Genomic DNA, 16,637 nt, shown 5'->3' on the forward strand with positions numbered 1-16,637 from the left:
AATTTCTTCTTAATTCTATCAGTTTTTATTTATGAAGGTTAAGCTTTGTTGTTTGGTGCATACAAAATTAAGGATCATCGTCTTCTTTAGATTGATCCTTTCATCATTAAATAACGCCCCTCTTTATCCCTAGTAATTTTCTTTGCTTTGAAGTCTACTGTATCTGATATTAATACATTCCTGATTATTTCATTATATACTTGTATGACATCTTTTTCCATCCTTTTACTTTCAACTTACCTATGTGAACCATGTTTTGAAATCAGTTTACTGTAAATAGCACATAGTTGGATTACATTCTGTATCTACTCTTCCAATTTGTGTTATAATTAGTATATTCAGATCATTAACTTTCATAATAATTATTGATGTGTTAGGGCTTATGTTTGCCATTTATTTTTTTTCTGTCCCTTCTGTTTCTCAGTTTCTCATTCTTCTGTTTTTCTTTACTTTTTTTTTTTTTGAGACAGTCTTGCTGTGTTGCCCAGATAGGAGTGCAACGGCGCCATCTCGGCTCACTGCAAACTCCGCCTCCCAGGTTCAACTGATTCTCCTGCCTCAGACTCCCGAGTAGCTGGGATTACAGACATGAGCTACCACGCCTGGCTAATTTTTGTAGTTTTAGTAGAGATGGGGTTTCACCATACTGGCCAGGCTGGTCTTAAACTCCTGACCTCAGGTAATTCACCCGCCTCAGCCTACCAAAGTGCTGGGATTACAGGCGTGAGCCACCACACCTGGCCTCATGTGAGTTTCTTAAACATTCTGTAGAATTGTATCTTGAATTAGTTATAGTATTTTTGAACATACCACTTTGTATTGGCTTAGTGGTCACTCTATCACAATATAAATACATAACTATTCACAGTCTAGTGATATCAACAATGTATACAATTTATGTTTTGAATGAAGTGCAGAAACTTTGCTTCCATTTAAGTCTCTTCACCCTCCCCACTCTTAAAACATATTTACATATTACATCCATTTAAAAATATAATTATATGCAAAGCATATGTGGTGACAATGTACATTTCTTCTACATACACTGAGCACCATATCAGATGATATGACTTTGGTTCAACCACCAAATATTTCTAGAACTGTTGAAGATAGTCTATTATTCTTATTCCTACTTTTACCTACTCCATTGTTCTTTTTTCTTTTTGAAGTTCCACATCTTCTGTTGTAATTTCCTTTCTGTTTGGAGAACTTCCATCAGCCATTCTTTGAGGGTAGGTCCGCTAGCATCAAATTCTGTTTTCCTTTGTCTAAAAATGTCTTTATTTCTCCTTCATTCCTCAAGGATATTGTCACCAGAGAGAGAATTTGTAATTGATAGTTATTTTCTTGAGATAACTTATAAAATATTGTGCCACTGCCTTCTGACCTCCATTGTTTCAGGTGAAAAATTTGCTGCCATTCAAATTGGTGTTCCCCTATATACAACACATCATTTCTCTGTAGCCACCTTCAAGACTTTTCCTTTTAGTTTTCAAAAGTTTAATTAAGATGTGTCTTAGCGGGTCAGGTGCGGTGGCTCATGCCTATAATTCCAGCACTTTGGGAGGCCGAGGCAGGGGGATCACGTGAGGTCAGGAGTTCGAGACTAGCCTGGCCAACATGGTGAAACCTCGTCTCTACTAAAAATACAAAAATTAGCTGGGTATGGTGGTAGGTGCCTGTAATCCCAGCTACTGGGGAGGCTGAGGTTGCAGTGAACCGAGATCATGCCACTGCACTCCAGCCTGGGTGACAGAGTGAGACTCCTCTTAAAAAAAAAAGTATCTTAGCATGTATTTCTTTGAGTTTATCCTCTGGCATTCATTCACAACTTCTTGAATCTGTAAGTTTACACCTTTCACAAAATTTAGGAAAATTTTAGCCTTATTTCATCCAATATATTTTCAACCCCACATTTTCTCTCACTTCTTATTCTGTAACTCTTACAATATGTGTTATTTACTTCTTTTGTTATTGTACCACAGGTCTCTGGGGCTCTATTCTTTTTTTTTTTTTTTTTTTTTGAGACTGTCTCGCTCTGTCACCCAGGCTAGAGTTCAGTGGCACAATCTCGCTGCAACCTCCACCTCCCAAGCTCAAGCGATCCTCTCACCCTCATCCTCCCAAGTAGCTGAGACTACAGGTGCACACCACCATGCCTGGTTAATTTTTATATTTTTGTAGGGAAGGGGTTTTGCCACATTGCCCAGGCTTGTCTTGATTTTCTGAGCTCAAGCGATCTGCCCATCTCAGCTTCCCAAAGTGCTGGGATTACATGCATGAACCACTGCACCCGGCCATATATTTACGTTTACTTTCTATCTGTTGCTCAGATTAATTTTTTTTTTAGACAAGGTCTCACTCTGTCCCCCAGGCTGGAGGGCAACAGCACAATCATAGCTCACTGCAGCCTCCATCTCCTGAGCCCAAGCGATCCTTCTACCTCAGCCCCCTAAGTAGCTTGGACTACAGACATGCACCACCATGCCCGGCTAAATTTTAAGTTTTTGGTAGAGATGGGGTCTCACCATGTTGTCCATACTGATCTCAAACTCCTGAGCTCAGGTGATCCTCCTGCCTCAGCCTCCAAAAGTGCTGGCATTACAGGTATGAGCCACTGCACCTGGCCTCAGATTAGATAATTTGTATTATTTTATGTTCATGTTTACTGATTCCTTCCTCTGTCATATTCATTCTGCTACTGAGCCCGTTCAATACATTTACTTATTTGCTCAGTGCAAGTAATCCCCACCCCACCACACCAGCAATCTCATCTTCTTGCCACTTCATGATCCCTCTACCCACCAAGACCCTAAAACTTTGAACTCTGGTGAACATGCTATCAATATGCCTTTGTGTAGCTCTCCCCTTACTTCTTTGATGCCCCGTGGTGACCCACTGCCAACTTTTCCATACAGGGAAGGGAAGGTATGAAGAGAAAAAATGATTAGAAGTGAGGGAAAGGGGCCAGAGGCGGTGGTTCACGCCTATAATCCAAGCACTTTGGGAGGCTGCGGCGGGTGGATCACGAAGCCAGGAGTTCAAGGCCAGCCTGACCAAGATGGTGAAACTCTTGTCTCTACTAAAACTACAAAAATCAGCAAGGCGTGGTGGCGGGCACCTGTAATCCCAACTACTCTGGAGGCTGAGGCAGGAGAATCACTTGAACCGGGAGGCAAAGGTTGCAGGGAACTGAGATCACGCTACTGTACTCCAGCCTGGACAACGAGAGACTGAGACTCGGTCTCAAAAAAAAAAAAAAAAAAAGAAGTGAGGGAAAGGAAAGAAAGAAAGGGATTGGGAAATGAGAAGGGAAAGGAAGAATGTGGGACACGATGGTTATATGGGAAAGATAGATGGTAACAGAATAAAAGAAAACATGGAAAGGGAAAGAAAGATGAGAAGAGGGCTGGGCATGATGACTCACACCCGTAATCCCAGCACTTTGGGAGGCCCAGGCAGGCAGATCACAAGGTCAGGAGTTAGAGACCAGCCTGGCCAATATGGTAAAACCCCGTCTCTACCAAAATATAAAAATTAGGTGGGCGTGGTGGTAGGCGCCTGTAGTCCCAGCTACTCAGAGTAGGCTGAGGCAGGAGAATCGCTTGAACCTGGGAGGCAGAGGTTGCAGTGAGCTGAGATCACGCCACTGAACTCCAGCTTGGGTGACAGAGCGAGACTCCATCTCAAAAAAAAAAAAAAGAAAAAAAAAGATGAGAACAGATGGAAAATTGGAGGTGGGGGGCGAATGAAAGGAAATAGGTAGAGAAAGGAAAGAAAGGGAAGAGGTGCATAGAAAAAAAAAAAGATGGAAAAGGAACAGAAGCAGAGAAGGAAAGGGAAGATAGGAAGGGAATAAAAAACGGGAACCTATGGCATTTTTTCTGTTTATGGGTCATGTTTTCCTGTTTCATGGCATGTTTAGTAAATGTTTCACTGTAGATTGCACACTATGAGTGATATGTTGTAAGGAATCTGGATTATGCTGCATCTTTTGAAAAGTATTGAGTTTTGTTCTGAGAGGCAGTTAATTTTCTTGATCCTTGATCCTAGTGAGGCATAATTTAGGCTTTATTACGGCAGTCTTAGTCTTTTTTTTTTTTTTTTTTTTTTTGAGACAGTCTCACTCTGTCACCCAGGCTGGAGTAGAGTGGCACGATCTCAGCTCACTGCAAGCTCCGCCTCCCGGGTTCACGCCATTCTCCTGCCTCAGCCTCCCGAGTAGCTGGGACTACAGGCGCCCGCCACCATGCTTGGCTAATTTTATTTGTATTTTTAGTAGAGATGGGGTTTCACCGTGTTAGCCAGGATGGTGTCGATCTCCTGACCTCATGATCCGCCTGCCTCAGCCTCCCAAAGTGCTGGGATTACAGGCGAGAGCCACCACATCCGGCCTTTTATTTTTTCGAGATGGAGTCTTGCTCTTCTCCCAGGCTGGAGTACAGTGCCCTAATCTCAGCTCACTGCAACCTCTGCCACCCGGGTTCAGTGATTCTCTTGCCTCAGCCTCCCAAGTAGCTGGAATGACAGGCGCATGTCACTATGCCCAGCTAATTTTTTTGTATTTTTGATAGAGACGGGTTTTCACCATGTTGGCCAGGCTGGTCTCAAACTCCTGACCTCGTGATCCGCCCACCTTGGCCTCCCAAAGTGCTGGGATTACAGGCGTGAGTCACCACGCCCCACCTAGAGTAGTCCCTACTCTAGGAGGTGGTTCTTTCCCCTAAGGTGTGGTTTTTCAAGTGAATGCCTATGATGTTAAAAAGTTCTCTCCACTCTGGCGAGGTCAGAACCTCATATTTCTCAGTACTGTGCAACCTCTAGTATCTCCATTTTTTTTTCTTTTTTTTTTTGAGACAGACTCTTGCTCTGTCACCCAGGCTGGAGTGCAATGGCGCAATGTTGGCTCACTGCAACCTCTGCCTCCTGGGTTCAAACCATTCTCCTGCCTCAGCCTCTCAAGTAGCTGGGACTATAGGCATGAGCCACCATACCCGGCTAATTTCTGTATTTTCAGTAGAGATGGGGTTTTGCCATGTTGGCTAGGCTGGTCTCAAACTTCTGACTTCAACTGATCCGCCCACCTTGGCCTCCCCAAGTGCTGGGATTACAGGCATGAGCCACTGCACCTGGCCTTCTCCATTCTTCTTTCAACCCCATAGCAGCTGCTCTTTTCTAGGCCTCAAAGGATCTCATACTACGCATGTACAGCCCAGCCCTCAACAAAAGACCCACAGGGGGCAGAGGGAGAAGAGATTGGCAAGATGGCACCTGGCAAGAGATTCTCCAGTAGCTGCTGACATCGAGCAGACAAGTGAGGTACTGTCCCCACTACCTCCCTTCTTCCTCCCTCACCCCTGGAGACATTCTCCTTCCCCTCCTCCCTCCACCTGGGGGAGGGGGGTGGGCATGGTTCCTGGGACATCATGTAGGACTCTAAGGAAGAGAGCCAGGAACAGCACTGAAAATCATCGTGCTGGGGAACAGCACCTCCCGGAAGACCTCCTTAGCTGCAGATTTTGCTCAGAAAACTTTCAGGAACCAGTACAAACTATAGGACTTGATTTATTTTGAAAACGATAACATTGCCAGGAAACTTGAATGCTACTCTCTAGTCTGGGATACAGGAGGCCAGACAATAGGAAGCAAAATGTTGGACAGATGCATCTATGGAGCACAGGAAATCCTCTTGGTATATGATATTACAAGTTATCCAAGCTTTGAGAATTTTTAGAAGATTAATGAAGAAAGTGAGTGAAGAGTCAGAAACTCAGCCACTGGTTGCCTTAGTGGGCAATAAAATTGATTTGGAGCATAATCGAACAGTAAAACCTGAAAAACACTTACGGTTTTGCCAGGAAAACGGTTTTAATAGCCACTTGGTTTCAGCCAAGGCAACAGACTCTGTCTTCCTGTGTTTTCAAAAAGTTGCTGCTGAAATCCTTGGAATCAAATTAAACAAAGCAGAAACAGAACAGTCACAGAGTGTGGTGAAGGCAGATATTGTCAACTACAACCAGGAACCTATGGCAAGAGCTGTTAACCCTTCTAGAAGCTCTGTGTGTGCAGCTGGGTGAGCTCATTTTTCCATTGTGTTGATAGTTCCGGCTGCCCTTCACCTCTGGGTGTGTCTGAGAAATTCTAAGAACTTGTTTTATCAGTGACCATCTCTGTAGTTCAGTTAACACTTTCCTCCAAACTTGCTTCATCCTTGTGTGTTCCTCCTAGCCGTAGGCATGTACTTGGATTCAAAAGAATTAAACACTGGGACCACACACATTGCATTCAAACTGGAAGGCTCATTCTCAGGAATTAGGCTGTTTCACTGAAAAAGAATGGTGTCTGGCCAGGCACAGTGGCTCATGCCTATAATCCCAGCACTTTGGGAGGCTGAGGTAGGTGGATCGATCACCTGAGGTCAGGAGTTTGAGATCAGCCTGACTAGTATGGTGAAACCCCGTCTCTACTAAAAATACAAAATATTAGCCGAGCGTGGTGGTGTACACCTGTAATTCCAACTACTCGGGAGGCTGAGGCAGGAGAATCGCTTAAACCCGGGAGGTGGAGGTTGCAGTGAGCCAAGATCTCACCATTGCACTCCAGCCTGGGCAACAAGCGAAACTCCATCTGGGAAAAAAAAAAAAAAAAAAGAAAAAAGAAAAAACAATGGTGTTGCTTCTCTGTATGTTCTTCCTTTTTTCCCTGATGTAAATGTTTTAAACAAATATGGAAAGTATCCTAGTCTTGATCATCAGCCAGGATCTTGTCACAGTGGTTTCATTCTCTCATGTGAACTCACACATCTCAAAGTATACTTCAGGGTGCAAATATCACACAACTAACATATTTTGCCTATAGATACTTGAGAAGGTATTCTGTTGCTATCAGTTGCAAATAAAAATAAAGCTGTCATCTAACTGAACATGCTCAAAATAAGCCTGTAATAGAAATATTTTTTCATTTTTAAAAAGGGGCCTGGCCAGGCGCAGTGGCTCACGTCTGTAATTCCAGCATATCGGGAGGCCGACACAGATGGATCACCTGAGGTCAGAAGTTCGAGACCAGTCTGGCCAACATGGTGAAACCCCGTCTCTACTAAAAATACAAAAAAAATTAGCAGGGCATGGTGGCAGACGCCTGTAATCCCAGCTACTCAGGAGGCTAAGGCGGAGGTTGCAGTGAGCTGAGATTGAGCCATTGCACTCTAGCCTGGGCAACAAGAGCGAAATTCCGTCTCGAAATAAATAAATGAATAAATGGGGCCTAAATTGCCTATTTTGTAGACTGTAGTCATGATGTATTGTGTAATAGGTTAGATGACTTTATGAATTTAGATAAATGTTCAGCTGATGCTCCACCTGGAATTTCTCCTGCAAACTGCGTAAGAATAGTCCAGGAATGAGTTATGACATAGGTTTTGTTTGTTTTGGGGGTCTGTTGTGGTGGTGGGTTTTATTTTTTCAGATTTTTTTTGTTTTTGAGACAGGGCCTCCGTCACCCAGGCTGGAGTGCAGAACCACAACCACACTCACTGCAGCCTCGAACTCCCAGGCTCAAGCGATCCTCCCACCTCAGCCTCTCAAATAGTTGGAACTACAGGCAGGTACCACCACACCCAGCTAATTTTTAAGTTTTTTGTAGAGATGGGGTCTCGCTATGTTTCAAAGGCTGGTCTCAAACTCTTGGCCTCAAGTGATCCTTCTGCCTCGGCCTCCCAAAGTGCTGGGATTATAGGTGTGAGCTACCACACCTGGGCAGTGATATACTGTTGAATCTTTGCGAATCAGACTGTACCTGATGTTCAGATGTTTTTCTCTCACAAATTTAAATTTTCTTAAAAGACCCATAGGGTGGTGGCTCACGCCTATAATCTCAATACTTTGGGAGGCCGAGGTGGGCAGATCACCTGAGGTCAGGAGTTCAAGACCAGCCAGCCAACATGGCAAAACCTCATCTCTACTTAAAAATACAAAAATTAGCCGGACATGGTGGTGGATGCCTGTAGTCCCGGCTATTCGAAAGGCTGAGGCAGGAGAATCACTTGAATCTGGGAGATGGAGGTTACAGTGAGCCAAGATGGCACCACTGCACTCCAACCTGGACAACAGAGTGAGACTCCGTCTCAAAAATCAAAAAAAAATTTTAAGAGACCCGCAGGGAACCCTCACACCAACATCTGGGGGACACTATGTTTTTCCACTTCAAAACCCAAACTGTGATCTTTGCTTCCCTTGTCCAGTGAGTGAGAACAGTGTGCTGTGTTTGAACTTCACCTTCCTGTGCTACAATCAGAAAATTGCCCCTAGTCAGAGAATTGAATGAACATGGGGCTCCATGGGGCTCTCCTCATGTGGTTTTCTCAGGGATTGTATTTCTAGAGTACTTATTGTGCAATGTCTCAAAACAGTTGCCTCATTATATGTTGGTTAGTTTTACAGTTGTTTATGGGGAGACAGCAGGTGCTGTATCAATTACTCCATCATTTCCAGAAGTGGAAGTTACTTTGTTTACTTCTCTGTGTGTTACACTTCAATTTTTAAAATCTTTTTCATGCCCATTTTTGTGGTAGAATAAAAACGGTTTTGTTTGTTTTATGAGACAGGGTCTCGCTCTGTCACCCCAGGCTGGAGTACAGTGGTGTGATCATAGTTTACTGCAGGCTTAATGGGCTCAAGCAATCCTCTGGCCTCAGTCTCCTGAGTAGCTAGGACTATAGGCAAGTGCCATCATGCCCAGCTAATTTTATTTTTCATGGAAACAGGGTCTATGTTGCCTAGGCCTCAAGCTATCCTCCCAAAGTGCTGAGATTACAGTTGTGAGCCATCACACCCAGCCAAAATGTTTTTTAAAAGCTAAAGGAGGCCAGGTGCAGTGGTTCACGCCTGTAATCTCAGTACTTTGGGAGGCTAAGGCGGGCGGATCACGAGGTCAGGAGATCGAGACCATCCTGGCTAACACGGTGAAACCCTGACTCTACTAAAAAAATTAGCTGGGTGTGGTGGTGGACGCCCGTAGACCCAGCTACTTAGGAGGCTGAGGCAGGAGAATGGCATGAACCTTGGAGGCGGAGCTTGCAGTGAGCTGAGATCGCACCACTGCACTCCAGCCTGGGCTACAGAGGAAGACTCTGTCTCAAAAAAAAAAAAAAAAAAAAAAAAAAAAAAAAAAAAAAAAGCTGAAGGAAGATTATTACAACATCATACAGGCTTAGACCCCTCAGGACTGAAGGATTAGTAAACCAAGTAAAATACCAACCATTAACTGAGGTAAAAAATATATACATATATACAAAATGGGTATTTTAGGAATAATATTATAATTACCAATTATTGCCTTGTGACTAGTTACCTAAGCAAGAGTTATAGTCTCTACCTGAATTTCTCCTTTTACTGCATCATACTGTTGTTTTCTCTTCTCCCAATATTTTATATAGAATGTTTAGGGATACAGTTTAACATTTTCAGTTTATATATTGGAAAAATAAGACTGCAGACATTCTGCACTTGGAGTTGAATGCAACTATTCACAAAACTTAGGGTTGTCTTTGGGGCAGCCATAAAGCAGTACACTTGAAGATGTATGCCAAATAGTTAAAGTATGTTAGGCAGTGGTATTTTTGGAAGAACAAATGAGAAGTGAAGCATATTCATTAAATTAACATATACTTGCTGAACTACTACTATGTTCTAGGCATCATCTCAGGCTTTGGGGATGCAGGAATAAAACAGGCAAAGATCCCTGATCCTATGGAGATTGTAATTCTATCAAGAGAAGACAAAAGGCCGGGCGCGGTGGCTCAAGCCTGTAATCCCAGCACTTTGGGAGGCCGAGGCGGGTGGATCACGAGGTCAGGAGATCGAGACCATCCTGGCTAACACGGTGAAACCCCGTCTCTACTAAAAATACAAAAAACTAGCTGGGCGTGGTGGCGGGCGCCTGTAGTCCCAGCTACTCGGGAGGCTGAGGCAGGAGAATGGCGTGAACCCGGGAGGCGGAGCTTGCAGTGAGCCGAGATCGCGCCACTGCACTCCAGCCTGGGCGACACAGCGAGACTCCGTCTCAAAAAAAAAAAAAAAAAGAGAAGACAAAAAGAAACAATGGGTTTTTAAAAATTGGTACGTCGGCCTGGCACAGTGGCTCACACCTGTAATCACAACACTTTGGGAAGCCGAGTCGGACAGATCATTTGAGGCCAGGTGTTCAAAACCAGCCTGGATAACATGATGAAACCCCGTCTCTACTAAAAACACAAAAATTGGCCGGCCATGGTGGTGGGCACCTATAATCCCAGCTACTCAGGAGGCAGAGGGAAGAGAATCCCTCAAGCCTGGGAGGCGGAGGTTGCAGTGAGCAGAGATCATACCACTGCACTCCAGCCTGGATGACACAGTGAGACCCTGTCTCCAAAACAAAAAAAAATAAAAGTTAGGGAAGAGGATCAGCAAGAGACTGGAAGTAGTGATCAATAGGGTAGAAGAAAAAGAAAGTGTAGTATCCTAAAATTAGGATACTATCAGGGAAGGAGTCAAATATGGAAGAGGAAAATTCAGATTGAATCTAACAATGTGCAGGTCACTGGTGACCTTGACAAAAGCAGTTTCACTGAAACTGCTTTGACTGAAATGCGAAGTCTTTTTGCATTGTGAGTGAAAGCTTGACTGAAATGAATTAAAGAGAATGTGGTAAGGGGAATTGTGGCAGCAGGCATACGTAACTCTTTCAAGACATTTGGCCACAAAGGAGAATAAGGAACTGGGATAGTATGTGGACAGCATAGTGTAGTGCATAGTTATTGTTGATTTTACTGTCCCACATCCATTCTACCTTCTCATGGTACATCAATTATCTTCGAGCATTAACTTCTCCCCCATTGTATACTTGCTTTGTGGAACCACCACCTGCACTCAAGCTGTAAGTGTTGGTAGAGAAAAATATATAAACACGTTTAACTAGTTTCTCTATAAATTCATGATACAAATCTCAAATGGGACTTAAGACTACCAAATACTTCTCTAGTTTGTTCACTTTCCAATTTTTCAGATGACTGTCTCATTTATTATCTCTCCTCAAACCTCCACTTCTCACTCCTCCTCACTTTCAGCTGATAACTTTGCCTCTAAATAACTAGAAGAAACAATACTAAAAGTTTCCTGGCAGGGTACAGTGGCTCACGCCTATAATCTCAGCACTTTGGGAGGCTGAGGCGGGCAGATCACGTGAGGTCAGGAGTTCAAGACCAGCCTGGCCAACATGGTGAAACCCTGTCTCTACTAAAAATACAAAAATTTGTCAGGCATGGTGGCAGGCACCTGTAATCCCATCTACTCAGGAGGCTGAGGCAGTAGAATCCCTTGAACCCAAGAGACAGAGATTGCAGTGAGCCGAGATCATGCCACTTCGCTCTAGCCTGGGGAACAGAAGGTGATCCATCTCATAAATAAATAAATAAGTAAATTTCCTTATTTTCCCACAACCTAATCTACTAATCTCTTGCTTGTCCACTCTCATTCTTTGCCTTCCTTCCCTCGTAATGTGGTAGATGAAATACTTCTGCTCTTTTGTTGTTGTTGTTGAGACAGAGTCTCGCTTTGTCGCCAAGGCTGGAGTGCAGTGGCCGGATCTCAGCTCACTGCAAGCTCCGCCTCCCGGGTTTACGCCATTCTCCTGCCTCAGCCTCCTGCATAGCTGGGACTACAGGCGCCCGCCACCTCGACCGGCTAGTTTTATTTTTTTTTAGTAGAGACGGGGTTTCACCATGTTAGCCAGGATGGTCTCGATCTCCTGACCTCGTGATCTGCCCGTCTTGGCCTCCCAAAGTGCTGGGATTACAGGCTTAAGCCATCATGCCCGGCCAATACTTCTGCTCTTCACGTCACCCTATAACTTTTTTGGCTTCCATCTTCCCTTATCTGAAGACTTCATTAATACTGTCATCCCCTCATTCTCATGTCTTAATTTCTGCCCCTTTACTGGAACAGTCCCACAAACCTATATTCTAGTGCCAGGCACAGTGGCTCACACCTGTAATCCCAGCACTCTGGGAGGCCGAGTTGGGCAGATCACCTGAGGTCAGTTTGAGACCAGCCTCATCAACATGGAGAAACACTGGCTCTACTAAAAATACAAAATTATCCGGGCATGGTGGCGTGTGCCTGTAATCTTAGCTACTTGGGAGGCTGAGGCAGGAGAATCACTTGAACCTGGGAGGTTGCCGTGAGCCGAGATCACACCATTGCACTCCAGCCTGGGCGACAAGAGTAAAACTCCGTCTCAATAAAAAATAAAGATATTCTAGTATCTCCCATTTTTAAAATACCTCCCCTGACCCCACATCCTCCTACTTTTCTGTCCTTCACCACAGCAAAACTTCTCAAAATAGCTCAATCTAGTTCTTGTCTTTGTTTCTGTGCCATCCTCACCTCAACCCACTTCAAATACGGTTGTGCACCCTCCATCCCCCTGAAATGGCTTTTGTTGACTGCATGTTAGTACGCCCAACCCATGTAGCATGTTGTGTCGAATGCTCACTCCTTTTTCTTTACCTCTGAGTGGCATTCAACAGTCATTCTTGCAACTTTCTCTTGGCTTTCTAGAAAACACACTATCCTGATTTTCCTCCTACCTCTGAGCCCACTCCTTTTCAGATTTCATGTTACATTCTCACCTCGTGGGCCTCTAAAATGTTGGAGCATGCCAGGATTCAGTCCTTGGACTTCTCGATTTACATTCCTCCTGAGTGATCTCACCCACTTTGATATTCATACCTTATAGTGCCATCCACATGCTTATGACTCCCAAATTTACCTCCAACCCATACCACTCCAGCAACCTCATTACTTACACCTAATTTTACATGTGACATTTCTGTGTGGATGACTAAACGTCACCTTAAGTAATGATTCATAAAGTATTACATGTATTAATATACATGACAGGTCATGTAGCATACTAGTTAAAAACATGATTTCTGGAACAACACTACTTGAAATCCAAGTCTATCAGTATATAGGTATGTAACTTGGGTAATTTACTTAATTTATGTAACTGAATTTCCTCATGCCTTCAATGAGAGGATACTAAATAATAGTATTTACCTTATAGGTTCTTGTGAGGGCAAAAATTTTTTTTTTTTTTTTTTGAGACAGAGTCATGCTCTTGTCGCCCAGGCTAGAGTGCAGTGGCGCGATCTCAGCACACTGCAACCTCCACCTCCAGGGTTCAAGCGATTCTCGTGCCTCAGACTCCCTGAGTAGCTAGTATGAGAGGCACCCACCACCATGCTCGGCTAATTTTTACACTTTTAGCAGAGACGGGGTTTTGCCATGTTGGCCAGGTTGGTCTTGAACACCTGACCTCCAGTGATCCGCCAGCCTTGGCCTCCCAAAGTGCTGGGATCACAGGCATGAGCCACCGCGCCCGGCAATGAGGAACAAATATGTTCATGAAAAGTACATAGAACAAAGTCTGGGCCTGGAGCCATGAATCACACCTGTAATCACAACACTTTGGGAGCCCAAGGCAGTTGGATCACCTGAGGTCAGGAGTTAAAAGACCAGCCTGGCCAACATGGTGAAACCCCATCTCTACTAAAAATACAAAAAATTAGCTGGGTGTAGTGGTGGACACCTGTAATCCCAGAATCTCAGGAAGCTGAGGCAGGAAAATCACTTGAACCAGGGAGGCGGAGGTTACAGTAAGCTGAGATTGCAGTGGCACTCCAGGACACAGTGAGACCCTGTCTCAAAAAAAAAAAAAAAAAAAAAGGTTAGTGAAGAGAATCAGCAAATGACTGAAAATAGTAGTGATAAATAGGGCAAAGGAAAAGGAAAGTGTAGTATCCTAAAATTAGGATACTATCAGGGAAGGAGAGACTAACAGAGTCAAATATGGAAGTAAGAGGAAAATGTGGATTGAATCTAACAATGTGCAGGTCACTGGTGACCTTGACAAGAGCAGTTTTAGTGCAATGAGAGTGACAGCTTGACTGAAATGAATTAAAGAGAATGTGGGAAGAGGAACTGCAGGCAGCAGGTATAAGTAACTCTTTCAAGACATTTGGCCACAAAGGAGAATAAGGAACTGGGATAGTATGTGGACAGCATAGTGTAGTGCATAGTTATTGTTGATTTTACTATACCATATCCATTCTACCTTCTCATGGTACATCAATTTATCTTCGAGGAGTTACTTCTCCCTCACTGTATACTTGCTTTGTGGAACCAGCACCTGCACTCAAGCTGTAAGTGTTGGTAGAGAAAAATATATAAACATGCTTAACCAGTTTCTCTATAAATTCATGATAGAGATCTCAAATGGGACACAAAACTACCAAATATTTCTCTAGTTTGTTCGTTTTCCAACTTTTCAAATGACTGTCTCATTTATTATCTCTCCTCAAACCTCCACTTACTCCTCCTTACTTTCAGGTGATAACTTTGCCTCTGAATAACTAGGAAAAAGAAACAATATTAAAAGTTTCCAAAAGTTTCCTGGCAAGGTACAGTGGCTCACGCCTGTAATCTCAATACTTTTAATCTCAACACTTTGGGAGGCTGAGGCGGGCAGATCACTTGAGGTCAGGAGTACAAGACCAGCCTGGCCAACATGATGAAACCCTGTCTGTACTAAAAATATAAAAATTAGCTGGGCGTGGTCGTGGATGCCTATAATCAATCCCAGCTACTCAGGAGGCTGAGGCAGGAGAATCCCTTGAACCTTGGAGGCGGACTTTGCAGTGAGCCGAGATCCTACCACTGCACTGCACCCTGGGGGACAGAGGGAGACTCCGTCTCAAAAAAAAACCATAAAAAAGCTAAAGGAAGAGTATTACATCACACAGGCTTAGAACCCTCTGGATTGAAGGTTTAGTAAACCAAGTAAAATGCCAGGATTAACTAAGGTAAAAAATATATATACAAAATGGGTATTTTAGGAAGGATATTGTAATTAACAGTTATTGCCTTGTGACCAATTACCTAAGCAAGAGTTATAGTCTCTACCTGAATTTCTCCTTTTACTGTATCATACTCTTGTTTTCTCTTCTCCCAATATTTTATATAGAATGTTTAGGGATACATTTTAACATTTTCAGTTTATGTATTAGAAAATTTGGAGGTAAGATTACAGACATTCTACACTTGGAGTTGAATGCAACTATTCACAGAACTTTAGATTGTCTTTCTTCGGGGTGGCCGTAAGGCAGTACACTTGAAGATGTACGCAAAACAGTTAAAGTGTGTCCAGAGATATTTTTGGAAGAACAACTATGAGAAGTGAAGCATATTCATTTAACACATACTTGTTGAACTCCTACCATGTTCTAGGCATCACTTCAGGCTTTGGGGATGCAGGAATAAACAAAACAGGCAAAGATCCCTCATCTTAGGGAGATTATATTCTATCACGGGAAGACAAAAAGAAACAATGGGTATTTAAAAATCGGTACCTCGGCAGGTCGCGGTGGCTCACGCCTGTAATCCCAGCTCTTTGGGAGGCTGAGACAAGCAGATCATTTCAAGTCAGGAGTTCGAAACCAGCCTGTCCAACATGGGGAAACCTTGTCTCTACTAACACTAGAAAAATCAGCCAAGGCCGGGCGCGGTGGCTCAAGCCTGTAATCCCAGCACTTTGGGAGGCTGAGACGGGCGGATCACGAGGTCAGGAGATTGAGACCATCCTGGCTAACACGGTGAAACCCCGTCTCTACTAAAAAATACAAAAAACTAGCCGGGCGAAGTGGCGGGCGCCTGTGGTCCCAGCTACTCGGGAGGCTGAGGCAGGAGAATGGCGTGAACCCGGGAGGCGGAGCTTGCAGTGAGCTGAGATCCGGCCACCGCACTCCAGCCTGGGCGACAGAGCCAGACTCAGTCTCAAAAAAAAAGAAAAATCAGCCAAGTGTGGTGGTGAGTGCCTGTTAATACCAGCTACTCAGGAGGCTGAGGCAGGAGAATCACTTGAGCCCAGGAGGCGAAGATTGCCATGAGCAGAGATCACACCACTATACTCCTGCCTGAGCGACAGAGTGAGACCCTGTCTCAAAGGAAAACAAACAAAAAAAAAAGAGTGGTTAGGGAAGATGATCAGCAAGAGACTAGGAGTGATCAGTGGGGTAAAAGAAAAAGGAATTGGGCTGGGCACGGTGTCTCTCGCCTATAATCCCCGCACTCTGGGAGGCCAAGGTTACTGGATCACCTGAGGTCGAGAGGTCGAGACCAGCCTGGCCAACATGACAAAACCGCATCTCTACCAAAATTACAAAAAATTAGCTGGGGGTAGTGGCGGGTGCCTGTAGTCCCAGCTACTCAGGACAGTGAGGCAGGAGAATCACTTGAACCCGGCTGGCAGAGGTTGCAGTGAGCCGAGATCACGCCACTGCACTACCAGCCTGGGAAATAGAGTTAAGACTCCGTCTCAAAAGGGAAAAAGAAAAATAAAAAGCGTATTATCCTAAAATTCAAAAAAAGATATTCTATCAGGGAAAAAGTGACTAATGGAACAAAATATGGAAGAGGAAAATTTGGATTGAATCTAACAATGTGCAGGTCACTGGTGACCTTGACAAGAGCAGTTTCAGTGGAATGATGAGAGTGAAAACTTGACTGAAATGAAATTAAACAGAATGTGGGAACAGGAATTGC

At 44.0% G+C, this 16,637-nt stretch overlaps 1 protein-coding gene and 1 pseudogene across 5 annotated transcripts in view; one reads left to right on the top strand and one right to left on the bottom strand.

The window, feature by feature from the left end:
- The window catches only part of RBMX (RNA binding motif protein X-linked), a 96,898-nt gene that overhangs the window by 59,504 nt on the left and 20,757 nt on the right, over positions 1 to 16,637 (bottom strand). For 4 of the 5 annotated variants that reach the window (XR_012429912.1, XR_012429911.1, XR_012429915.1 and 1 more), the window contains exon 10: positions 5,848 to 5,942. The gene's annotated coding sequence lies outside the window, so the exon portion shown is untranslated. Of the gene's footprint in view, positions 1 to 2,528; positions 2,624 to 5,847; positions 5,943 to 16,637 lie in introns of those variants that run through there. The other variant, XR_012429914.1, reaches the window with a different exon arrangement.
- On the top strand, positions 5,427 to 6,077 carry LOC102140386 (ras-related protein Rab-28 pseudogene; annotated as a pseudogene).

This window comes from Macaca fascicularis, chromosome X (assembly GCF_037993035.2).
Source record: "Macaca fascicularis isolate 582-1 chromosome X, T2T-MFA8v1.1".
Classification (NCBI taxonomy): Eukaryota; Metazoa; Chordata; class Mammalia; order Primates; family Cercopithecidae; genus Macaca; species Macaca fascicularis.